Source organism: Stomoxys calcitrans, chromosome 4 (genome assembly GCF_963082655.1).
Source record: "Stomoxys calcitrans chromosome 4, idStoCalc2.1, whole genome shotgun sequence".
NCBI lineage: Eukaryota > Metazoa > Arthropoda > Insecta > Diptera > Muscidae > Stomoxys > Stomoxys calcitrans.
In genome coordinates, this window is record NC_081555.1 from 61,006,730 (window position 1) to 61,033,426 (window position 26,697).

General features: G+C 42.5%; 1 protein-coding gene across 1 annotated transcript in view; it reads left to right on the forward strand.

The window, feature by feature from the left end:
- The window catches only part of LOC106090172 (axoneme-associated protein mst101(2)), a 503,361-nt gene that overhangs the window by 36,247 nt on the left and 440,417 nt on the right, over window positions 1-26,697 (forward strand). The gene's annotated exons all lie outside the window — the stretch shown is intronic.

Genomic DNA, 26,697 nt, shown 5'->3' on the forward strand with positions numbered 1-26,697 from the left:
CCCCAGAATCAGCGTGCTGAATCTGGAAATAAACAGGGTAGTCAACGAACATAAGCGGAATTTGTGGCTGGAACACTTGGAGCAATGTAACTTAGGCACCGGTGCAGGCAAACTTTGGTCTACTGTTAAGACACTCTCAAACCCCGGTAGACGGGATGACAGGACCTCAGTCACTTTTGGCGAAATAACTGTGACGGGTCCGAAGAGATGCGCCAGGTTGTTCAACCGTCAATTTATTGTGCATCCCGAGAGAGACAGGGCAAGGAGGAGAGCAATTCGCCGTATTCGTGATCTCCGAGCCGATGCCATCACAATTTACCGTGGGCGAAGTTACAAATGTCATCCGTGGCGCCAAATCATCTAAGGCGTTGGGCCCCGACGGAATCTCTACATTGATGTTGAAGAATCTGGATTCACCTGGAGTCGAGTACCTTACCACTGTCCTCAACCTGTCATTGAACACTCTTATAGTTCCCGATGTCTGGAAACTGGGCAGAGTGCTCCCGCTACTGAAGCCTGGAAAAGACCCGAGTTTGGGGGAGTCGTACAGACCGATTTCCCTTCTCTCACCAGTGGCAAAAACGCTTGAAGCATTACTCCTCCCGAGCCTCGTTGGAGAATTTTTTATTCGCCGAGCATCAACATGGATTTCGGAGACTGCACAGTAAAACAACAGCTTTGCACGCCATCACCGCACACATTTGCTGTGGCTTCAATCAGCCCAGGCCATGTGATAAGACGGCCTCGTGGCACTGGATCTATTGAAGGCATTCGACACGGTCACCCATGCCAATTATTTGATGACATCGCCAACACGTCCCTCCAGCCAGGCCTGAAACGATGGGTCGCGAATTATCTGTGTGGTCGCCAGTCATTTGTGTTCTTTAGGGATAGGAAGTCGAAACACCGTAGAGTGAAACAGGGAGTTCCCCAAGGTGGTGTGATATCTCCGGCACTGTTTACCCTCTATATATCCTCCATTCCACCCCCTCCAGACTGCATAGAGATCGTATCATATGCGGACGATTGTACGATCATGGCATCAGGCCCCCACCCATTGATGACATCTGCGATAGGTTGAACGTCTACCTCAACGAGCTTACCTTATATTTCGCTGCAAGAAATCTGAATCCGCCACCAATTCTTCAGCCACATTGTTCACTACAAATACACGTGAGGTGAATACTGAGCTGACTGTGATAGTCGATGGAGAACTGATTCCGACCATCAAGTGTCCCAAAATACTTGGCGCCAAATTTGACAGCTCTTAGACATTCTCCCCACATGCCACAGCAATCTGCGATAAAGTCAAAAGTAGAAACAAGGTCCTCAAGTCACTTGCTGGCAGCACTTGGGGTGCAGACAAAGAAACCTTGTTGACCACGTACAAAGCAATTCCGACTCATAAAGTCCACGATCTCATCGATCTTGCCACGAAGTCCGTTGCAGTTTAACTGCATGAACGGTACACTTCCCGGCACTGGCCTGGCGATACACTTCCCAGCACTGGCCTGGCAAGGCACTTCGGGATGTGCCTCTCCCATGACGAAAAAAAGACGAACACGTACACTGAGGCGGCAGCCCTTGCCGATGAGGATTCCATCGGGCCAATCCGGTGCGTACAACCGGCTGCCATGGGATTGTCGTCAACTTTGTGACACGCAGTGGAATAATATTCAGATCTGTCAGAATGCTGCCCTCCGAACTCCTCAGCTCTCATGTGGACCACCTCCATCAGGAGACAAAGATCCTACCAGTGCGAAGACAAAACTACATGCTGTCTAAGCAATACCTTTTGGGCTGTTATCGCAGAGACCATCCAAATCATCATCTTGTGGATAGATATCCACCGCCCAGAAGCCTTAAGGTAGATCTACATGATCTACAGCGTGAGGTTCAGCGCTACAAGAGAGAACCTCTCTAGATCAAGCGGCATATCAAGCAGATCTAAACAACATTCATGCAGACACCATAGCAGATGCGGTAAATGGCTACCGGGTGAATTTAGTGCTTGGAGAACTATCGCCTCCCATTGAACTTGAAGAAATCGACCTCCCTCGGCAAACCGGAGTAGTTCTGGCTCAATTACGTTCCGGCAGATGCAGCCGCCTCAACTCCTACAGAGCTAGGATTAATGCCGACGTGGTCCCGATTGTAACCAGGTACCGCACGATACACGTCACCTGTTTAACTGCCCGGCCAGACCCACTCGACTCAGACCCAGATCTCTGTGGACGCACCCCATCTTAGTCGCAGAGTTCCTGGGTTTTGACACTCAACGGAATCAAGCAGACGAAAGATAGAACACAATAACTGCTACAGCAACAACAACAACCAACCCTCAAGGTTGGAGCGATTAGCATAATTTTGGACTCTGTAGAAAGAGTACTACTATCATAATGTACTATGCCTTCGTCTACAGTTAAGGAGGTATGGATAGTTTAACTTGTTGGAGAGCTGTCTCTGTAAATGCGAGCCTTTCCCCATGGGAGACTTTACAGGATTACAAACTGTCACCCCAAACTTAATCAGAATTTTGGAAATACTTGCCTCTTGCGATGTGCTCAATTCTCCATTACTACAATTCTCATATTCATACCAGTAAAATGCTTTAAAGGGCCGTTTAGTTCCTTTATGGCAACCCGCATCCAAATATCGGTATCATCTCTATTGGAGATTTCGTTGCAATATATTGTTTTGAACCACATTCGCCTCATGTCCAGTTATAAAGGCCATAATTTTCATTGGAAATTGTCTTTTTCTTTGGCTGCCTCTGTCCTATATTGTGTCGTTTTCTTCAACTGAATTTTCGCCATCATCTTCATCAGATGTTATTTCATTCGATTCATTCATTTGTGCAATTGCCTATTTAGGTTCCGGCTGGTTGTTTACCCTCTTGTTCGTGAATGCTCCAAATTGTTTTGGGTTCACTTGGTTCTACGGGAAACTATTTTCGTCGAGCTTAACATCTCGAGCCAGGATTACTTTCTAGCTTGCATACACCACATCCTTTACCCATTTAGCGCATCTCTTATATATAAAAATCAATTTGTGTTTGTTTGTGTGAACCTTGAAGACTCAAAAACGGTCGAACCAATTGTTTTGAAATTTTCCCGTGGTGATAATAGGGTACTACATTTTTCGGTACAGATCTCGGAAATGGATGGTCTGATTTAAGCGAAATTTTGTAAGCTCTCTAATAGTAACATATTCTTGTTTGAAACGCTGAGTGGAGCGGACGTTTTGTTACTTCATTCCGCAAGAATTTTCCTGTAACTCGTGATAGGTTAGGTTGTGTTAGGTTGAAAAGAGGGTGCAGATATTAATCCGCCCCATGCCACTATGGACATACACCTAAGCCAGTAATCAGCTTGTTGTGCGCTCTAAAAACTATAAAGTAATCTCCAAAAAGAAAATTTAAGTTGGGAATTCCGTGCTACTTACAAAATCCTAAATTGTTTTCAATACCACTCCCATAAGTTGGCTCATGCCTGGTATTGTGTCTCCACCAAAGTGCCGATATCTGCTAGACGCGAAAGCCGGTCAATGACAAAGGAAATGATCCAACGTCTCATCATCTTCCCCGCATGCCCTACACATGCTATCACTTGCCGCACCGATTTTACATAATTGAGCTCGTAGTCCTATGTGTCCCGTTATGATAGCTATAGCTATACTGACCTCCTTCTTACTTCCTTTCAGTAATATCCTCGTCTTCTCACGATTTGGATCCCCCCATAGGATTTTCGCCGTCCTTCCGACCGTTTCGCTGTTCCACAGGGTTGCATGCCCATTCGTGGCCCCCTCCCTTAACTCGGGACTGCGTCGACCCGAAAGGCTTCGGGTTAACCATGTTTATTGACGGCAGTCCTTTGGCCTTCATCGCCAAATCGTCTGCCCTTTCATTTCTCCTTACTCCGTTATGGCCCGGCACCCAAACGATTCGTATTTTGCCATCCTCAGAGTAGGCGTTAATCTCCTTCTTACAGTGCAAGACTGTTCGTGACCTTACCGTCCTGGTTGTAATTGCCCTTATAGCAATTATAATGTCGGTAAAGATGTTCACACTCGACGTCCTCGCGTTAGCACCACACTACTTCACGCATTCCGTGATCGCCCGTATCTCCGCCTGCAGGATCGTATTATGGTCAGGCAGCCTAAAGCAGATCTCAGTCCCTGGGCTCTCAATGTAGACATCCAGGCCCGCTTTGTCCTCTAGCTTTGATCCATCCGTGTAACATGATCTTCCAGATGGCAATACAAGGGTTCCGCCAGTCCAAGATTGTGCCGCTCGCAGCAGTGCCTCGCACTCGACCTCAATTGTCGTCTCCGGTATCCGATCGGAAACCTCTTCCATTCCAGGTTTCCTATCGCCTCGATTATACCGTGATGGTAAGCTGATCTCATCGTCATAGTCTCATAGCCGCAGTGGCAACCTCACATTAAAACTTTATGTCAATGGGTCGGATACCTAGAAAAGTCTCTAGTTCCCTAGTAGGTGTGATCCTCATCGCTCCGCCTATGCCAAATCAACATGTTGTCTGTTGTCAATGCAAACCGCCAATGAGTACGTCTTGACATCGAAGTATTCTTATATTTTATGCAGAACCCTTTCCTTGACATGGGCATGCTGTTTGCATTTAAGCAGTTCGCTGGATGACCTACACTTAATCATGGTATCCACAATGCGTTCTTTCACCATAAATTTCGCAATAATAGACCTTCGATCAACCTGATTATTCCAAGATTCCGGTGTCTCCGTGAGTCCCTTAGTATCCTGTGGAAATGCGTTTTAATCAAAAGCCTCAACGTGTCCTCCGTTGTTTCTGATCTCTCTCCCAAGTCGTCCATGACGTTTCAGTTTGGACATGGGTTTTTGAGAGAAACTTTTTCATATTGGCGGCGTCATTGACGCTATCGACCTGGTCACAGAAAAGCCCCGCTTATTAATGTTGCTACTACCTCACGAAATATGGTGAGAGTTCGCATCGCACCCTATTCGTACCTCATGGCGGTTCCGGAGAGTCGAAAGGCAGATAAAGTGATGCCAGGTATGCTCCACCATCTCCCTGCCTCATCACTGTTGCGTCCGATAAGGCATTAAGTTTTACTTAATTTGTTTTATCTAGATGAGTTTTTTCGATACAAGAAAAAAATCATGCAATTTGGTCTTGTACGTCAAAAGTTATAAGACCTATAATTTAAACGATGCTAAAAATGGTCTATTTTTGACACCATGTATGGCACCCTGTGCCACTACAGTATGTCTGATATCAGTATATATGTATGGAAATACAATATGTCGTCTGCAATAGTTTAAAATTTCATCAAAATCGGAGCACTTTTGTAGGTTTTATCGAATTTTAGTCACATGGCCATTTCCGCCCATAGTGCGGCGTAGTTTTTAATGACCACCGCTGAAAATTTTTTTTCTGATGTTCTCGTCAGAACTCGAACCTAGTCGATCAGCGTCATAGGCGGAGGTGCTTAACTCTGAACTCCGATGATCTCCAATACATCGAAAGAGCCATCAAAATCTTGGCCTGAAAACTGCAAACCCTATTCCTCTGGCGTAGTAGCTTTACCCAAACTTGATTTTTTTTAACTTTCAGAAAAAGAATGTACCATGGATCTTTCGCGAACCTTGTGACGGCGCCAAATCAGGAGTTTTCTTTAAATGGCGTCTGTATCGAAGTGCTACATGTGATAATGGAAGGTCGAAAACAAATCACTTTTCTGAGCCTTCCGGGAGTTTTATGGAAAAGTGGACCTGCCTGACCTTGGCATACGTAATCATGTATAAAACAATAATCATGTATAAAATACCAATTTGTGATCTCATACGATCAACTCGATTGATAGGTTTAGGTGGGTACTTTTTCAAAATCTCGATTTAGCATAAATATGGAACAGGGCTAATATAACTCAACGTTTCCAAATTCATCGTTAATGGATGTGGGAATACGTCTTCAGAGCGCTTAAGATCGGTCCATATATGAGCTACATGTAGATAAATTCCAATAAAGCCCATCTACGGTTAACAACATTAACACCTTTACACCTTAACAACTTGTCTTTATCAAAACTTACTTCCAATTCATTACCTTTAAAGCTTTGATTAATGATTAAAACCGACAGCATAAATGTAAAATTAGCCAAATCGTCATAAATATTTCTCAGCATTGGACAACATTTCCAATATACAAACATGCTGGTCACATTTACAGTCGCACCCGTTCTTCATAAGTAGAGGGGTTTGCAATGCAAATTTACCCATGTGCATTCCATTCCATTAAGGAACAGCGGGAATACTTTTTGATTTCAATGAGTGCTGCTCGAAACAAGTTTAAGCTCATTGATAAGCGAACTCCTTTTTATGGGCCAGTTCGAACGGCTTGCCGCATAGTGACACAGCTGATAACCTAAATATATGCCTCACAAGTGTCACTAGCACTACTAGGGGATAATCGCCGTTTAATGTTTTTTCTGATATTCTCGCCGAGATTTGATCCCAAGCGTTCAGCGTCAATGGCGGGCATGTTAACCAAGTCGCCTCAAGTAGGAGTGGTTAGTTTTATTTATTGGAGAGGAAACATGCTTTCGAAAGACTCACGAACGGACATCGCCAAGTCAACTTCGAATATCTATACGATCACAAAATTATTTTCTTCAATTGGATCTTACACCCTTATGGAATGACTGAGTAAACCTACATACCTACATGCCTACATTCGCATTCGAAATAGAACATTAAAACCCAACAACATTTTCTATTCTTCCGAAAAAAATAATAATTCAAAAGAAATTCCAATCAAGGATAACTCTTAACTGCTTCATGTCAACTTTGCGATGACAAAATGTAAAAGGAAATACAAACACCTGTTCACGGGGGATGCTTAAGAGATATTCACAAAAATGTTTTAGTAGAGGCGTGACACGAAGGAGGGCGGACGGAAAATTTTTGTTTTTTTTTTTCTAACTTCTACACATAAAGGAGGCAGTAGAGGTAAATGACACTAAAGCAGGTTGTTCATCGTGTGCCTGCCTGGGCTAGTGTGTGCTTATTGTTGTGTACATACATAAGTATGTATATATAGCTGTACCTTGTACTGTACTCAAACAAAAGCAGTGTTGTTGGAGGAATTTTATGGAAGGCTTTAAGGTAGACTTAGATGAGGTATATGAGAGAAGGAAAAAATATTTGAGAAATAAATATCATCTACAATAGAACTTATGTATATTGATTTAAGCAAATTTATACTTTTTATAACTTTATGAAACAGTCCAAATATTGGTTTAAATCAATTGACGCTATATATTTCCTTATATACATAGGTTAGTTTAGATGGAAGTGGCAGTGTGTAATCAGACTCACTAATCAGACCCACATAAACAGTAGAAGGGAAATAGCTTCTAGTTTCTTTAAACTGGTTCTCAAATAAATAAGCATCTAAAGTGGACGTTATTCGTGCCAGTGCAAGACAGGCGTAAAGTTAAAGTTCCATAGCCACTATTCCCTCGATCTTGGAGTGTTGCCCACTTAATCTTGAAGCGTGCGCAGTCCCAACGCTGTTGGGTGCCAAATTGTTTAGATTCTTTAATGCCATGGACTACTTGATATTTTCTATAAGCTCTTTCAGGGCACTATTTCCCAGTTGGCCACATTGGTCGATTTCGTTCGACCAAATATTGGCGAAAACTTTCATTATCTTGTGTTTCCAAATTGGGTGCCAATTTTTTTTTGATTCTTAAAAGGCATGACCTTTTTAACATTTCCAGACGTTCTTTAAGGTCACTATTTCTCAGTTGGCCACAGTGGGCCATTTTGTCCGAAAAATAGAGTATCATAAGGAAAAATGGCCAAATCTTGGCGAAAAATATCAATATCTTGCGTCTTTTGCTATTTTGGATGCAACATTTTTTAGATTTTTAAAAGCAGGGACTACTTGATATTTCCCATAAGCGCTTTCTATTTCCCAGTTGGCCTCAGTGGGCTATTTTGTTTGAAAAATAGAGCATTATAAGGAACAATGGCCAAATATTGACAAAAAACTTAATTCCAATTTATCCATATTTGTATTACGATTTCATTATATTTGTATTAGAATATTTGAATTTGTCATTTTTGTATTATGACGAAATCCTTATTTTGGCATATTTGTATTGCATTAGGTGTTGTGAGTTTTGTATTACAATATTTTTCCACATACATAACATTCCGTTGTGTTGGAAACGGAATGACTAGATTGGTATATCTTCATACTCTGGTGTGAGTATAAAATAGAAGGCGTAGTCCAAATTTGAATAAACTTGCCATATTTCGATCTCTAGATAAATTTTTTGGCCCAAAAGGTTCGCATTTACCACCCGATGTCGCTGTAATTCGGAAAATTGAGTTGCGTCGCACCACTCAGCATTCGAATATGGTCCAATTTATAGACGGCTCTCCCGATTTAATGTATTGAATCCATTAAAGACTCATTTAAAATTCGCAATTAAGGAAATTTGGGACAGTGAATTATACTCAGATAAACATAATTTTTAAAAACATCAACTTTTGTCGAAAAAATACGACACATTTTCTTAAATAATTTATTTTGAATCTCAATGACCCATAGTAAAAATTTGCCAATGCAAGGCACTCGCACTGCAAGCCAACATATAACAGCAACAATAATACTCATAAGCAAAATAAAAAATCGTTATAACTAACCCACACATGTGCTTGCTTTGATGCAGAGCTTCGGTGTATGTATTGGTGGTTGGTTTATTTTCTTGGTTCGGCTCGCGCTGCTTGCTCTCGTTTATTTACTGCTGCTCTCGGGTTTTCCCCGTCACTCTCTATTATACAAAAAACAATTTTATTAATTTTGCAGCCGCGCAGATTTGAACTCTAGTTGTCATTTGGTAGTCGTGCACGCAGCCTCTAGCCTACCAACATCAATTTGTTGATGATGAAATAATTCAATAAGCATGCTTATTGAAGTATTTCATCATCAACAAAATGCTGTTGGTAGGCTAGAGGCTGCTCAATTAAATTAAATTGTAAACATGTAAAACCACTTTTAAATATTTTTTTAATACGCAGCTATATATTTTTTTAAGTCGAATTTTATTGACCTGCAAATCATGAATGGTATGGTAGTCAGGTATTACTTGGTAGTATGCGTTTTTTAACAACTGACTCAACAAAAGAATTTGAAAATCCACAAGTTGTCAACTATTTTGTCTGTCAAGTCTATACAAACCTACTGCAAAAATTAATGTCTTGCATTCAATACTAAAATTCGTTGAGAATTAACTGTTTCACATACAAATTTTGTAGTTGGTTCTTTCTTAGAGTTATTTTTTTCTGTGTAGGTTTACACTGAGAAGAACTTAAGCACGCGTATTTTTCTGATTGCCTGATTGTCCAGGGTTATTATAGAAATCCAACTAAGTTCCAACTACATCGATAATCTAACATGGCAAGCATCTGACTCCTCCAAACCGCATTTCCCTTATATTTGCTTTTTCTCTGACTATCGGATGATTGACAGCGTTGTAACTTTTGTTCTACGGTGCTGAAGCATACACTCTTAGAAAAAAGTTTGCTGAAAACAATAAACACTGTCTGCTCAATATTAGTAGATATTTTTTCTGCTGTTCTGCTATTGCAGCAGTAGTACTGCAATTTCAGAGTAGCAGGCTTACTGCTGAAAAGTCTAACTAAAGAACTAAACAATCTGTGTCTGGTGTTAGATTCATTGTTATAACTCTATTGGTGGAGTTCTTGCCAAAACGCGCGAGCTGGCGTGTTGTAAATCCCGATATTCTATCGAACAAATTGGTATTTGCGGCCTGTATAAGTTAAGTTACCAAAGTTAGGGTGGGGTTAGGTAAGATTAGGTTGAAAAGAGGTGCGAATATTATTCAGCCCCATGCCATTATGAACATACACCTAAGCCTGTAATCGGCTTGTTGTGCGTTCTAAATACTAAAAAAGTAACCTCAAAAACGAAATTTTTAAAATTTCTCACACCACGTTATGTCTGGTATTGTGTCCCCACCTAAGTGCCGTGGTCTTTTAGGAAATGCTCCAATGCATCATCATGTTCTCTGCATGCCCTACACATGCTATCACTTGCCGCACCGGTTTTCATAAGTGAGCTCTTAGTTCTATGTGTCCTGTTATGATACCGAAAGCTTTACTGAGCTGCTGCTTGTTTTCTTTCAGTGATAGCCTCGTTTTCTCACAATCCGGGACTCCCCATGGGATTTTCGTCGTCCTGCCGACCGTTTCGATGTTCCACAGTGCTCCACTATGACCCGACACCCAAACAATGCGGATCGTGCCATTCTCAGAGAAGGCGTTAATCTCTTTCTTACACTCTAAGACTGTTCATGATTTTACCGTCCTGGTTTTAATTGGCCTTAATTGTCCGTAAAGATTTTCACAATTGACGTCCTCGCGTTAAAACCACACCACCTCACGCATTCCGTGATCATCCGGATCACCGCCTGCAGGACCGTATTATGGTAAGGCAGTCTAAAACAGATCTCAGTCCCTGGGTTCTCAATGTAGACTCCAAGGCCCACTCTGTTCTCTAGCTTTGATCCATACGTGTAACATGATCTTCCAGATGGCAACACTAGGGTTCCGTCAATCCAAGACTGTGCCGCTGGCAGCAGTGCCTCGCACTCGTCCTCAAGTGTCGTCTCCGGTATCCGATCGGAAACCTCTTCCATTCCAGGTTTCCTATCGACTCGATTATACCGCGATGGTATGACCCGCTCCTATTCTGTATCCATTCTCCTATCGTCTTATGTCTCATTGCTGCAATGGCTGCCTCACATTTAATCTGTATGTCAATGGCTCGGATATCTAAAATAGTCTCCAGTGCCCTAGTGGGCTAGGTCCTCATCGCTTCGCCTATGCCAAGACAACATGTTTTCTGAACCTGTTGTATGGTCCTTATGTTGCACTTTTTCTGCATAGCAGTCTATGTCTAACTACAGAGGCGTAAATAAGTATTGGTCTAATCACGCTCCTGTATAGCCAGTGGACTATCCTCGGATTCAGGTCCCATTTGGAGCCTACGGCCCGTCTACATAGTGCCCAACGTCAGTAAGACTTCTCGGTATGCTCCTGGATAAGGCACTTTCAATTCAGTTCTCTGTGCAAGATCACTCCTAAGTATTTGACCTTGTCAGATATCGAAAGATAGTGTGTTAAATTGGCCCACCTTTGTCTTCATCGTGAACAAGCAGATTTGGTCTTTCTGGGTTAACATTGAGACCTCAAGGTCTAGCCCTTTCATATGCCATTTGCAGGACCCTTTCGATCCATCTGCATAGATGGCTCGGATCCTTAACTCTTAAGGAACCTTAACCTTAACCCTCCTCAGTCAGCAATCTTAATTATGGTGGTCACCCATAGGAGTGGCGATAAAATGCCCCCTGTGGCGTGCCACTTTCTCCCTTATATTTATGTCATGGGATCCACAATTTATCCACCTTCCCACCTTGGCGTCCCATAACTTGACCTGCCGGGCTTGTTTATAGACACCATCCTTGCATCCTGTCAGGCTTTCGAAGTATATGCAAGTCGCAGGCACGCTGTGAAGATATTGACCAGATAGTCTGCCTTCTTTTGAGATAACACCGGAAATATCCTATCAGGTCCAGGTGATTTAAATTGTTTGAAGCTCCTCAAGGATTCCTGCACCATGAATTCCGTTATGATAAACCTTCCATCAACGTCATTATTCCAAGATTCCAGTGTCTCCGTGAGTCTCATCGTATCCTGTGGAAAATGCCATCTTCTGAGTAGCCTTCCGAATTTAGTCCAGTTGGTTTTCAACTTATTCCGGAAGCCTATCGGATTCGGCGCTGGCCGTGCTATTCTAAGCTTAATGTAGCGATGGTCTGACATGCTCCATGAAGAATCTCCAATTCTAAACCTTATCGATTAGAACATCTTGTCACATCTAAAAACTCCTCCCTAATCCTATTTACAAAGGTATAGTATTCAAGATCTCTGCCAGGTCTTGGCTCCTCTTATTAATGTTGGTTTTACCCTACGAAATGTGGTGAGAGTTCGCATCGCACCCTATAAGTACCTCATCTCCTGTCTGTTTTGTCTTCCTCACCAGCCGTTGCACTCTCTCCGATGTCTGGGTGGTGGTATCGGAGAGTCGAAAGGCAAATAAAGTGGTATTATCCACCGTCTCTCTTTCTAATAGTATGTGCGCCGTTGGCGTTGAATGTCTGGATTTAAATCCCGGCGAGAATATCAAAAAAAAAAATTGATTAGCGGCGGTTTAACTTTCCTAGTGCTGGCGAACTTATGGAGTATTTATCAATGAGGTATTTATTAGTCGTGTTAACTTTTCTAATAAGCTGGGTCGCTCTGCGGCCTGCCATGCGTACCCAGCAATAAAAAGAGATCTCTTATCATTAAGCTTATACTTGTACTGTATAACACTCATTGATATGACAAGAAGTGTCCACGCTGTTCGTTAACGGAGTGTTCATGTGTTCATATGCGGAAATTGACATAATGTGTCTCTCAGAGACTTGGTTACACACTGCAATACCAGGTAGCTTGATAAACTTGGATGGATATACTGAAGTCAGATCTGATAGAGAATGTCGTGGGGGTGATGTTGCCATATTTGCAAATAACACGTTAAGAGGCAAATTCCGAATTAAATCCAATCCTGAGAATCGAACAGAATATATGTTCGTGGAGCTTTTATCTAATTGGAAAATATTTTAATCGGTTGTATCTACATAATCATAACGTCTTAGAGATCATAACATTGGGATATAACGATGTTATTATAGCTGGGGACTTTAATTCCAATATTCTTGTAGATTTCCAATTGACGGACAATAAGTTGGCACTGGGTCTCTCCCCTACCAATTCTAGAAACCCCACTATATGACCAAATATCTCCCCCTTGTTTCTCAAGACATGATTTGAATTATGTGGCTTACAATTCCATTGTGTCAAAGACTGGAGATGCTTTCGTACCGCGACTTCAAAAATGTTGACTATTCTGCCTTAGATGGAAGGATTCAGGAAGTCTATTGGAATGGGATATTTGATCTCATATCTGTCGATGCGAAATTAAGCTTTCTTCAAGATAACATTGGACGTATCTATGATGCAACAGTCCCCATTCGGACTAAGATGAAGAAATCGGATACTAAGCTTTGGTTTAATTCCACTATTAGGTATTTTATTCAAACAGGGACCTAGCCTTTTCCAGGTGGAAACATTTTAAAACGCCTGAACTTCATTAGGAATTCCGCACGGTAAGAAATAAAGTTAATGCACTCATTATTGATACAAAATTACGATATTATTCATCCAAATATTATTCGGCGTTAAACACGAAAGACAAGAGGAGAGTTATAAACGACATCGGAATTGGAAAATCCATGGCAATTCCTAATAACCATGGTGATATAAACGAATTGAATGAAACTTTTATTAAAATTCCGACCTTAGATATAGACTCTACTTTTTACCAAGACACTAACAGGCTTCCGGAGAGCGCAGATGTTTATTGCAGTTTTGAGTTTAGATATGTATCGCACAAAGTTTTTACATAGTCTAAGATCAGTCAAGGTAAATGCTATAGGTCTTGATAACATTGATCCAAGACTAATTAGAATATCAATTCTTTAGGTTAGGTTAGGTTAGGTTAGATTGAAAAGAGGGTACAAATATTAATCCGCCCCATGGCACTATGGACATACACCTAAGCCAGTAATCGGTTTGTTGTTCGCTCTAAAAACTATAAAGTAGCTTTTAAAAAGAAAATGTTAAATTAGGAATTCCATGCTACTTACAAAATCCTTAATGGTTTTCAATACCACTCCCCTAAGTTGGTTCATGTCTGGTGTTTTGTCTCCATCTAAGTGCCGGTATATGTTAGACGCGAAAGCCCGGCAATGACAAAGGAAATGCTCGAATGTCTTATCATCTTCCCCGCATGCCCTACACATGCTATCACTTGCCACACCGCTTTTACTTAAGTGAACTCGTAGTCCTATATGTCCCGTTATGATACCAATAGCTATACTGACCTCCTTCTTGCTTCCTTTCAGTAATAGATTCGTCTTCTCACGATCTGGATCCCCCCATAGGATTTTCGCCGTCCTATCGACCGTTTCGCTGTTCCACAGGGTTGCATGCGCATTCGTCGCCCACTCCCTTAACTCGGACTGCGTCGACCCGAAAGGCTTCGGGTTAACCATGTTTATTGACGGCAGTCCTCTGGCCTTCACCGCCAAATCGTCTGCCCTTTCATTTCCCCTTACTCCGTTAAGGCTCGGCACCCAAACGATTCGGATTTTGCCGTCCTCAGAGCAGGCGTTAATCTCCTTCTTACACTGCAAGACTGATCGTGACCTTACCCTCCTGGTTGTTATTGCCCTTATGGCAATTTTACTGTCGGTAAAGATGTTCACACTCGACGTACTCGCGTTAGCACCACACCACTTCACGCATTCCGTGATCGCCCGTATCTCCGTCTGCAGGACCGTATTATGGTCAGGCAAACTAAAACAGATCTCAGTCCCTGGGTTCTCAATGTAAACCCCCAGGCCCACTCTTTCCTCTAGCTTTGATCCATCTGTGTAACATGGATCAGTTCTTTACATTCTACCTTATTTTACTCATCTCTTTAATTCAATTCTAATCTCCAGTGCATATTCGACTATTTGGAAGAGATCAAAGATAATCCCAATAATCGTACGGAAATCATTATTCGATTTAGAATAATGATTTCGTACGATTTCAATTATTATATTATGTTACCTCTTAAAAGTTTTCGAGAAGATTTTGCATAAACAAATGCCCGAATATCTTCATCATGAATCTATGTTGTGCGATAGACAATCCGGGTTTCGTGCCCATAAATGTTGCGTTAGTGCATTAGTTGAATTTCAGGATCAATTAAAAGTGAAATTGATGATGGCAATGTAAGTTTCCTCGTCACACCAGATCATTCAAGGGCGTTCGACTCGGTTGATCGTCAAAACTTATACATGAAGCTCAGAAGATTTTTCAATTTCAGCGATACTTCGTAGGGGATTCAATATCAGAGCCAATTCTAGTGTCTAAGAGAGTTCCACAAGGCTCAATAATTGGCCCACTCCTGTTTTCGATCTATGCAAACGATCTTCCTACCCAGCAAAGTGATACCAAAACACAACGCGCAAAATTACAGCCAAATCGGATAGGAATTCCGCCCTCCAAAAGCTCAAGAAGTCAGGAAGGACTCAAAATGTTTCTCGCCTGGCAACTTCCCTTCATGGCTGTAGCTTCGACAATCTACTTAGAACTAGATCTCAACGATTCTTACATAGAATCATTTGGAAGCAAACACCTAAATATCTCTATGTTAAATTGATATTTGCCCGATCTAGAAGGGGTAGGAATCTTGTCCTTTTTAGAAGTAGGAGTCTAGTATCTGAATGACAGTTTTATACGAGTACCATACGTCTTTGAAATACTCTTCCTCACAATATCCAAAACATCAACAACGCGTCCATTTTTAAAAAGAAGACTTTCCATTTTTCTTCGATATTAGCAGTTTAAAAATTTAAAACAATATTATCTGATGAGAATTGCGATCTCTAGAAGCTCCACAACTCAAGATCCCAGAACGGTTTATATGTTGGAAGTGATACCAAAACACAACGCGCAAAATTACAGCCAAATCGGATAGGAATTCCGCCCTCTAAAAGCTCAAGAAGTCAAGAACCACTCTGTGTAAAATTTTAGTCAAATCGGAAGTCAAGACCCAAGATCGGTTTATATGGCAGCTATATCAAAACATAGACCGATTTGGCCCATTTACAATCCCAACCGACCTACACCTATAAGAAGTAATTGTGTAAATTTCAAGCGGCTAACTTCAAAAGTTAGCGTGCTTTCGACAGACAGACGGACGGACATGGCTAGTTCGACTTAAAATGTCACGACGATCACGAATATATATACTTTATGGGGTCTTAGACTCATATTTCGAGGTGATACAAACAGAATGACGAAATAAGTATACCCCATCCTATGGTGGAGGGTATAAAAAGAATTGGTTCAATGGATATCACCTCTTCAGAGTTTAGAATAAAATTAAATGAGATACAGTTCTAAACCCCGACTCTTCTAAAACGGCCCTGCTGCATAGATTTCCCAAATGCAACTTATGTAAGTAGCAGTGTTAACTCATTGTTGTCAAATATTTCTGCAGAATTTCCACGCCCCCCAACACTCACACATACATAGCAGACACAGCACGGATGTGGAAAAGGATATGGATCCGATAATGATGTGCATGGTTTGATATTAAAAATATGGAAGGAAGTTTCGTGAAGCGAGTTACATTGGCAAAAAGCAATAACAGTGCTAAGACTACCGGTTTATATACCGTTTTAGATGTTAATGCCGAAAGAGTGGGAAGTGAAATAACCAGCAGCCCACTATTGAGCGGCTCCTGGGTAAACATAATTTGTTGGCTTAGGCTTTATTGTAGTGTTGCTTCCAAAAGCTTCGATATTTTACAGCTAGTTTGGCAAGCCCTACCTATTTGTTGTTCCCTTTTCTCTTTGAAAATCTAAGAGCAGGATTCAACGAAAGATCTATTCTGCCAAGTGCTTTTTTTACGATTTGTTTTTTTTGTTATTTTCAGAGAAAATGAGAGCAAGGAAAACCGCGGAAACAATGAGGGCCTTAAAACAAAGACACACACAAATTCGTTAATTTTCACATCAACGTCAGCTTGGTTGGGTCCTTTTGCAAATGAGCAAATCGGAGGCGGGGACTGTTTGTCTTTCATTATTTAATTTATTTTCTGCATTGGCACACACACACACACAGACAAGGCCTAATCTACGTCGAACCCGGTGTCTTCATTCAATGTCGGTTTGGTAAATTAAGAATGTTGTGTTGTTCAGATTTTCCTCTAGTTTTTTTGGTGGCTTAGTTTTTAAAGACGAACATTTCATCGATTTCATAAATATTTTATCTCGAATTTGCTTCCAGCTGTTTTACCAATGAGCTTTTAATAGAGTTTTAAAATGTAAAATACTTTAGTAAAAGCAATTTTCTTTTGAATAGAAGAATAGAAGTTTAGTAAAGGCCGACTTTTAATCTTATATATAAAAATCAATTTGTGTTTGTAAGGGGACCCTCCCCCTTACCCCAATTTTCAGAAACACCAGATCTCGGAGATGGTTGGTGCGATTTAATCGAAACTTTGTTTGCCCTCTTATAGTAACCTATAAATAAAAATTTGGTATCCAAATAAGGGATGAGATACCCCACCCAACTGTCCGCTAGACAGTTAGCCCCTAATGTTGATATCAGATACATGGTCTACTCCCACATACCTTTAATTTGAGCCCCATATTTCCATAGTCGGCAAACATGTCCGGCTTGGGCGGTGTTTTGGGGGATGAGCGGCCACTCAGTGAGTTGGCCTTGCAAATATATATCGGTTTCGTGTTCCACTCTAAAAACCCTCTTATTTGAGCCTTATATTGTAATAGTCAGCAAATACTTACTATTTGGGTGGTGTTGTGGGGATGGGGTGGCCCCATAGACACTTATCCAGAATATTGATATCAAATTCTTGCTTAACTCCCAAAGACCTTTCATTTGAGCCCCATATTGCTATGGTCGTAAATTTGTCCCATTTGGGTGATGGTTTGGGTGAGAGGCGGCCTCCCAAACACTTGGTCCCATATCTGGATATCAGATTCTAATTCTACATTCAAATACCTTTTATTTAAGCCCATATTCCCATGGTCAGTAAATAAGTCCAGTTTGGGGGGTGTTTTGGGGAAAGGGTAGACCCTCAAAAACGTGATCCCACATTTGGATATCAGATTCGTATTCTACTCGCAAATATCTTTCGTTTGAGTCCCATATTGCCATGGTTGGTAAATATGTCCGATTTTGGGGTGTTTTGGATATCCAATTGTCGAACCAATTGTCTTGGTCCGATAATTGGATATCAGATACGTTTTCTTATCCTAAATAACTTTCATTTGAGTCCCATATAGCCGTTATTGGTCTAAATATATGTTTGGTAGGTTTTAGGGTGGGGCGGCCCCCCTAGGTACCCCATCCGAAATGTGGATACCAAATTTTTATTTTTAGGGTACAATATGAGAGCACACAAAATCGCAACACCCATCTCCGAGATCTGGTGTTCCTGAAAATCAGGGTAAGGGGGAGGGTCCCCCCCCTTTAGATATCAAAAAATGTAGTACCCTATTTTCACCACGGGATCATTATGCACCATCTGTGAAAATTTCAAGAAAATCGGTTCAGACGTTTCTGAGTCTATACGGAACACACAAACAAACAAATCTACAAACAAACACAAATTGATTAATCGAGTGATCTATAGACCGATCTATAGCTGTGTTCAAATCTGGACCGATCATAAAGTAACCTCTAAAAAGAAAATTTTATGTTAGGAATTCAATACCACTTCCCTAAGTTGGTTCATGTCTGGTATTGTGTCTCCACCTAACTGCCGGTATCTGTTAGACGCGAAAGCCGGACAATAACAAAAAATGCGCGTTTTATGGGCCGAAGAACTTGAATCGAGAGATCGTCCATATGGCAGCTATATCTAAATCTGGACCGATCTAGGCCAAATTGCAGAAATTGTTCGGACAACTCACAGTCCGAAATTGTAGCGACAATATTTCTATTTTTAAAGACTGTAGCGTGATTTCAACAAACAGGCGGAGGTCTAGATTGCTAGATCGTCTTAGATAATTACGATGATCATGAATATATATATATATTTTATAGGGTCGGAAATGGATATTTTGCTGTGTTGCAAACTTAATGACAAAATGAATATACCCCCATCCTTCGGTGATGGGTATAAAAACAATAAATGTGCCATTTTGTAACAGACACTTGACATCACTTTAATAATTCGCAAGGCGAAAAAAGGAAATACAAATTTAATGAAATTTCCGTTTCTTTTTCAATTAAAACCCTGCCTTGTAAAACGCCATTAAAATCTTTTATTAATTGTTAAGCAAGAATAACACAGTTTAACTGTAGGATGGGGCATCATTTTTTTTCTACGTTATTGAGAGGACAAAGTCCGTCCAGACTACAACTTGAAAAGAGCTATTAAATGTAAATGAATTTTTTGAAATTTTATTTTTGGTTATCCTTGGCCCCTGTAGTCGAGAGTAATGATGATACGGATTAACCAGAGGGATGCATAGTTCGTCCCCTGCCTTTTAGTAAAGGTGGCGTTTCCGGCTCGAATTCAGACAGCGACAGTGCTAATGAAACAGCCATCGCAGCCGAATCGAGAGATGAAGGCAGCGGGATGACGGCAGAGGTGAAGTTCACAAGCAGACCGGGAACGCGATCCGGGGTACTACGAAGGAGACAGACGAGTATGTACCGGCAGCGAAATCGGGTGAAAGTGCAGGTTACTGGAAGGGATAGAACTGACATTCCAAGCGCTTCTACGGAAGCTGGTACAGAGAATCAGATCTCTCTGGTACAGAGAATCAGAGCATAAGACTGCTAAAATGATGAAGAAGAAAAAGAGCTCCCGCTTTCAAGTACTCTGGAAAAAAGAGGTCTACTGCTTTGCTGTCATTGGCAAGAAAAGGCGTCCCAGTCATTGTGTCCGTCATGACAGGTCACTGTCTTATCGGAAACCAAACTTTTGCAGAAGCTGTGAGGACATCGAAGAAGAAGAGACAATAGAACACTTCCTGCATGTGTGTCCCGCACTTGCAGTCAGAAGGAGTTTCTATTTAGGTTCTAATTTCTTTAAGAACCTGACTAATTTATCAGATGTGAACATTCGCAAGTTATTGGGCTTTTTAACATGATCTGGATGGTTCAACAGTAGGAACTAGAAGGCATCTTCCTTCTTCTGTTCCGGTGGTATCACAATGGACGAAAACGTCTAAGTGAGTCTGATGGGGACTGCCACTTAAACCTAACCTAATCTATGCAATCATCGATATCGGCTGTGCATCCGGTAGGATTCCACCAAATAGTCGGCTTCAGGTGAGGCGTATGGGAAACGATCTAAGTGAATCTGATGGGAGACTGCCACGTAAACCTAACCTAATCTATGCAATCATCGATATCGGCTGTGCATGGGGTAGGATTCCACCAAATAGTCGGTCTCAGGTGAGGCGTATGGGTAACGATCGGGTTATCGAACATGTATTGAACTCTGAAGGGGTCCACCCATACGAATTATGAGCTGCGAGTATAGAGGGGAAAGATTCTGGTTGGTACCGTTGTGTGGAGCGGACGTTTCGTTATTTCACTTAGCATGCATGTTCCTGTAACTCGTAATATGTCGCTCTACGATAGCTGCGATAGAGGTATTCATTACGGGGGTTTATGATCTGCGTCTGTTTCCAGTAGAGCGGCAGATCTAGAGCCCGGGAGTAGGCTTAGAATGGACTCCAAAGACCCAACAGCTGCTACTGAAACCTCGACTGGTGGAGCGTCTGCTTCTTTCTTCGCCTGCCTATAATTTGCTTAGGCCATCGGCCTTCCCCGGGAAACCAACACGCTCTTTACGAGATTTGAATAACAGAAAAGATTTGGAAACTGCACCGCAGGCAGCCAAAAGGCTGCGGTCACCTGCAAAGCATCCCATCCAAGCCTAAAAGAACTAGTGCGAACAATAGTAAGATGAGTCCAAAAACCTTTGCTAATGTAGCTAGGGACTGTTTGGTGATGGCAGTTGTCGACAAGGGAGAAGAACAGAGCTGCATACCTAGGAATAATTAGAGTGGAATAGTCAATGGACTGCCATCAGTATACTCCGATGTCTTTGTGGAATTTCTTTGGTCTCCCCCAGTTTGTGACGTTGCGGGATGGTTCGGGGCCGATGCAGTCTAATTGCCTTCAGGGATCAACGCTCAATCGAAATATATCTTTGTACGCTAAAAAGATTGGTAAGATCTGCCCTGGTGCAGCACTAGATTTAGTCAAGAAGGAATATATTCCTTCTCGACGAATGTCGCATGCATGGATACCAAGGATTCCCTCAGATTCTGAATCGATACTTGGAAGACTAAGGGAATGTAATTAAAATCTTTCAACCACCGGCTGGAAGATTGGTAGATTGGATGAGGCTGACGTTGACCAGAGACATGCAGTATTCGTACTGAACTCCGGCTGGGGAATCAGGAGACGACTCTGCAGTTGTTGCTGAACACTTGCCTGGGGAACTATCGACCACATCGCTAAAGTCTGGCGGATTGCAAGAGACTGAAAATCCTTCTGTCGCAATCGAGACAGGAGGGTATGGTATCGAAATGGGACCCTACAAGCCCTGAGTGGGTGAGTCACTGAGTGGGCTTAAGGTGTGCGCCATCGGGGAAGCTCGGAGCTCAAAAAGCACTTCGACAGCAGCAGCTAGTGAAGCATCTAAGGAGGAATCGTCCACACCGCAAGTGTCTAGTGTCCTGAGGAAGAGTGATTCCACAGCTTTCTCACATGCATCTGGATGTGTACGGAAGCTCATCATGACAAGATCTAACGTTTCTTGTGAGGATGAACTCCTGGTGGAATCAGAAGACGAGGCTTACACAACAGTGGTGGAAGTTCTGAACCCTGACTATGGTCCGGTTTCTACAGAAAAATCGCCACCATTGTAAGTCCGCTTCGACGGCACTAAAGTTCTCCTAATGGCAGTGGGATTTGACGTGGTTCTTATCCAGCAACCATTGGTGTGTGGAGGAATGGTTCGTGGACTAAGAATTCCGGAATTTAAGAATTTAAACTACTCAAGGGTATGAGGAATGGAAGAGACAGAGCCTGTATTCTTGCAAAGAGTAGTCTAAATGTTTTTCTTCTTCCGTCGCTAAGCACTGAAGATTTAGCAGTTGCCAACCTTGAACTAAATAAGTCTCATTACAGGCTAGCTTCCCTATATATAGCACATGTTTCAGAGATGCTGCCTTCAAACCTTAAGTAGTTTGTTGAAGCCGCTTCTGCGGGGAAGAAGTGCCTCATTGTAGGAAGTGATGCTAATGCCACATCACCAGATATGGGGAAGTTCGTATGTCAAGGAAAGGGGTGAGCTGCTTATCGAATATATTATAGGTTGCAATCTGGCGATTTATAATAAAGGGGATAAACCGACGTTTGTTACCAGGAACAGACTGGAGATACTAGATATTACCTTTGGATCAGAAGACATAAGTGGAAGAACATGCGACCGCTTCTCTGATCATCGTTACATTAGTTTCAGCCTGGGAGAAATTGCTGCAGTAGTGGTCCCTTGGCTAAACAGAAGAATGGCGGATTGGGATAAATTTCGGTACAAATTCTGCACGTCTATCCCTTTTGAACCAGAAAAGAAAGTGGAAACTGCGGAGGATATAGACATAGTGGTCAAGCGGATTACGACTGACTGACTCGCTTGTGTCAGCATGTCCTAGTGCGAAGCCAAGGGGCAAACAGCGACCGCCAAGATGCACCCCATAGCTGGATGGTGTAAGGAAGGACTGCAGAAAACGCTTCAACAGAGTAAAAGCCACAAGAGCACCACACGATTAGGACATCTCGTTGATACACTTTTCCCGGGAAATTTTTCAACGGACAACGTGGCGCCAGATGAGGTTGTCACTGGTATGCATTAGTCGGAGATTATTAGGGAAATTGTGTCTGAGCCGTCATTTTCATTCCGAAAGCAGGAAAACCCTACTACACTAAGGCGAAAGATTTTCGCATGATGCTGCCTGTCGCGGCAGCATCATGCATATAGTAAAGGCAAATCCACTGAAACAGCCCTTGACGACCCAGTCGGCTGCATAGAGAGTTCTCTCGCTGTCAAGGGGTATACAATGGTACTATTTCTTGACATTGAAGGTGCTTTCAATAATGTAAAACTGACGTCAATCATGAAGGAGTTGTAGTTTCTAGGTATCAACTTTACCGTAAGAAAGTTTATTAATAACTTATTTACTTAAAGATGCATTACGGCAGACTTGGGATCTGTGGATCTAAAAGGATGGGTCAGCAGAGGGACACCTCAAGGAGGTGTAGTCTCCTCTACTTTGGAATATAGCCATTAACAATATATTATTGTCTCTGGCACAGAAAGGTGTAAAAGTGGTCGCGTATGCTGATGACGAGGCGATTGCGGTTAAGGGAAAGTCTCCCAGCACTCTAAGAGATATACTTCAGGAAGCTCTACGTGCAACAGCAAAGTGGGCTACCGAAGGTCGTCTGTGTATAAATCCGTGCAAGACAGAAGTAGTTCTTTTCAGCAGGAGATACAAGTTGCCTTCAGTGGAACTTGTCTCCTTGGGTAGAGAGAATGTTCCATTTACAAAAAGCGCAAAATACTTGGGTGTTTTGCTGGAAAGGAAATTGAACTTCAAATCCAACATTTTGGAAAGGGCATGAAAGACAGCTCTTGCCCTATACACCTACAAGAGGGCCATTGGCAAAAGTTGGGGGGTTTAGACCGTGTGTCATGCATTGGGTATATACTACAGTTGGCAGACCTATAATGCTATATGGTGTTGTGGTCTGGTGGACGGCTCAATACTTAACCGAATCCAAAGGATGGCTTGTTTGTGCATTACATCTGCACTGAGGACGATACCATCTGATGCACTGAATTTAAAGCTTCATCTTATGCCTCCAGACATTGTGTCTACCCAAATTGCAGCGACCACTGCCGTGAGGTTAAGGGAGCTTTCTCATTGGTCATGTGGCTGCTACGGAAATTGTGTTATCCTTGATACAATATCCAATGTTCCAGGCAGTTTGGATTACACCCTAACTGAGCCGCTTTTTGATAAAAAGTACTGTACCACTATTCCTGATAGAACCGATTGGAATTACGACATCCCTGGTAACAGAAGTTACTGGTCATTCGAAAAGGTTACCCGACCACTGCAGTATGTAATAAGCGGAGATCCTTGCAATTAGGGAAGTGGTGGAGTGACTAAGATATAATGTCGTTACGACGATTGGCATAAATATCTTCTCAGACAGCCAGGCAGCCATTAAATCCCTGGAGAACGTATTTCTGAACACAGAAACCGCCCTCGCTGTCACAGATCTCTCAACGAGATGTCTGAACAGTTCAAAATTCACCTGTTCTGGGTGCCGGGCCACAGAGATATCCCAGGAAATTGTAAAGCGGACCAGCTTGCGAGACGTGGAATTATCCTACACATTCCATACTGGAATCGAGAGATGAGTGCATCGGGATGCCAGCAGAAGTGAGCGATGGTTTTGCTAAGCTCACAAGCAGACCGAGAAAGCGATCCGATGCACGACGAAGGAGACAGAGGAGTATGTACCGGCAGCGTAAACGGGCGAAAGTGCAGGATACTGGGATAGCACTGACATTCCAAGCACTTCTACGGAAGCTGGAAAAAGAATCAGATCTAAATTTGCGACGGAACGCATGTTGGGATTCTTGAGCAAGCAAAACGAAAGTTTGGTCGCAGAGAAGTGGGAGGTCTTCCACAGGGAGTAAAAGGAGTAAGGAACTCTCTTTGTGGTTGGCATTGATCAAGTCTCCGTGACAAGTTTTTCTAAGACTAAAGGCATGGCGCACTACGGGAGCAAAGCCGTCTTTTTCAAGATTGGGAAGACTAGGATAGGCAGAAATTTTCATTCTGCGACATCATGCCGTGCAGTGGCAGCTGACTCAATACCGCCCAACAAACAGGGGGCCGACAACGAGACAATCGCGGCATCTCTCAATATTGGAAAGACTAGGAGAAGCAATGATCCAATACTAAAATATCAGGCAGTGCAGTGACGAGAGACCCAACAGGGAGCAGACGATGAGATCATCACCTACTCCCAAGATGCCCCTTTACTGGAGGACCAATGATTGAGGTAATTCAAATAAACCTCCACCGGAGCGAGACTGCTACACCCGCTCTGATGGAGAAAATCACCAAGGGCAAGATTCATATTGCCTTAATTGAGGAGCCATGGACGACCCTGGTACTCGGCCGAGGACCTGTATTATTTGTAATAAAAATTTGAATTATATATTTTCCCCAGAGTTGTCAACGTCGGGTGCAACAGTAGTGAGACAGGAAGACGGTGGAGCATACCTGGCATCACTTTATCTGCCTTTCGACTCTGCGACACCGCCGCCCTCTTCGGAGCTGCAACGGCTGGTGAGGAAAGCAAAACAGACAGGAAACGAGGTACTAATAGGGTGCGATGCGAACTCTCATCACATTTCGTGGGGTAGTACCAACACTAATAAGCGGGGCCAAGCCCTGGCAGAGGTCTTGAATACTGACGACTAACGAAATATTGGTAACACCGCTACCTTTTTTAATAGGATTAGGGAGGAGGTATTAGATGTGACGATATGTTCGGAAAATCTGATCGATGAGGTTCAGGGTTGGATGGTCTCCATGGAACACTCTTTCTCTGACAATCGCTACATTAGGTTTAGAATAGAACGGCCAGCGCCGAATAGTTGTCCTCTTCGGGAAAGGAAATCAACCCAAGAAAACCCTGAATGACCGGGGAGATTCGCAATATTGGGAAAGAGGTCCGCAGACTTTTAAACAGAGCACGTCGTAAAAAAGCGGAAGTCTATTGGGATGTGTATTACACAAGGCTCAAGGAATATAATAAGATTGCCAGAGCGGCAAAACATGCCTCCTGGAAGCTTTTCTGCGAACAGGTCGATAGCGTTAATGACGGCGCCCAGATAAAAAAGTTTCTTTCATAAACCCATGTTCAAACTGAAACTTTTGTATACGACATGGGAGTGAGAGCAGAGACAACGGAGGGCGTGTTGAGGCTTTTGATGAAAACACAGGATACAAAGGGACTCACAGAGACACCTGCATCTTGGAATAATGACGTTGATCAAGGGTTTATAATAACTGAATTTATGGTGAAGGAGTCCTTGAGGAGCTTCAAACCATTTAAGTCACCCGGACCTGATGGAATATTTCCGGCGTTACTGCAGAAAGAGGCAGACTATCTGGCGCCTCGTCTGGCCAAAATTTTCACAGCGTGCCTAGGACTATCATATACTCCGAAAGCCTGGCAGGAGGCAAGGGTGGTGTTTATACCCTAGCCCGGCAACGCAAGTTATTCGACGCCAAAGGCCTACAGACCTATAAGCCTTACGTCCTTTCTACTCAAAACCATGGAATGTATTGTGGAACTGCTCAAATACAAAAAGCATGCCTATGTCAAGGGAAGGTCGGTGGAGACTGCCCTGCACGAGGTTGTGCATAAAATAGAAGAATCCTTCGATGCTAAAACGTACAGTACACACTGGCGGTATGCATTGTCATCGAGGGAGCTCTTAACAATGTGTGGAGCGACGCACTGATCCAATCCTTAGTACAGTACCGGGTGAACCCGGTCCTTAAAGACTGGATAAACCATATGCTAAGGAACAGGTGGATAAATTGTGTGTCGCATGGCATAAATTTAAGGGAGAAAGTGGCACAGGACACGCCACATGAGAGCATTTAATCGCCACTCCTATGGGTGACCGCCATAAATGACCTATTACGGATGCTGACTGAGGAGGGATTTGAACCCGTCTGCTATGCCGCCGATGTTATAATGCTTCTTAGGGGTAAGGATCCGAACCAGCTATGCAGAAGGTCCGAAAGGGTCTTGCATATGACTGGGCTAGACCTAGGGGTCTCAATGTTAACCCA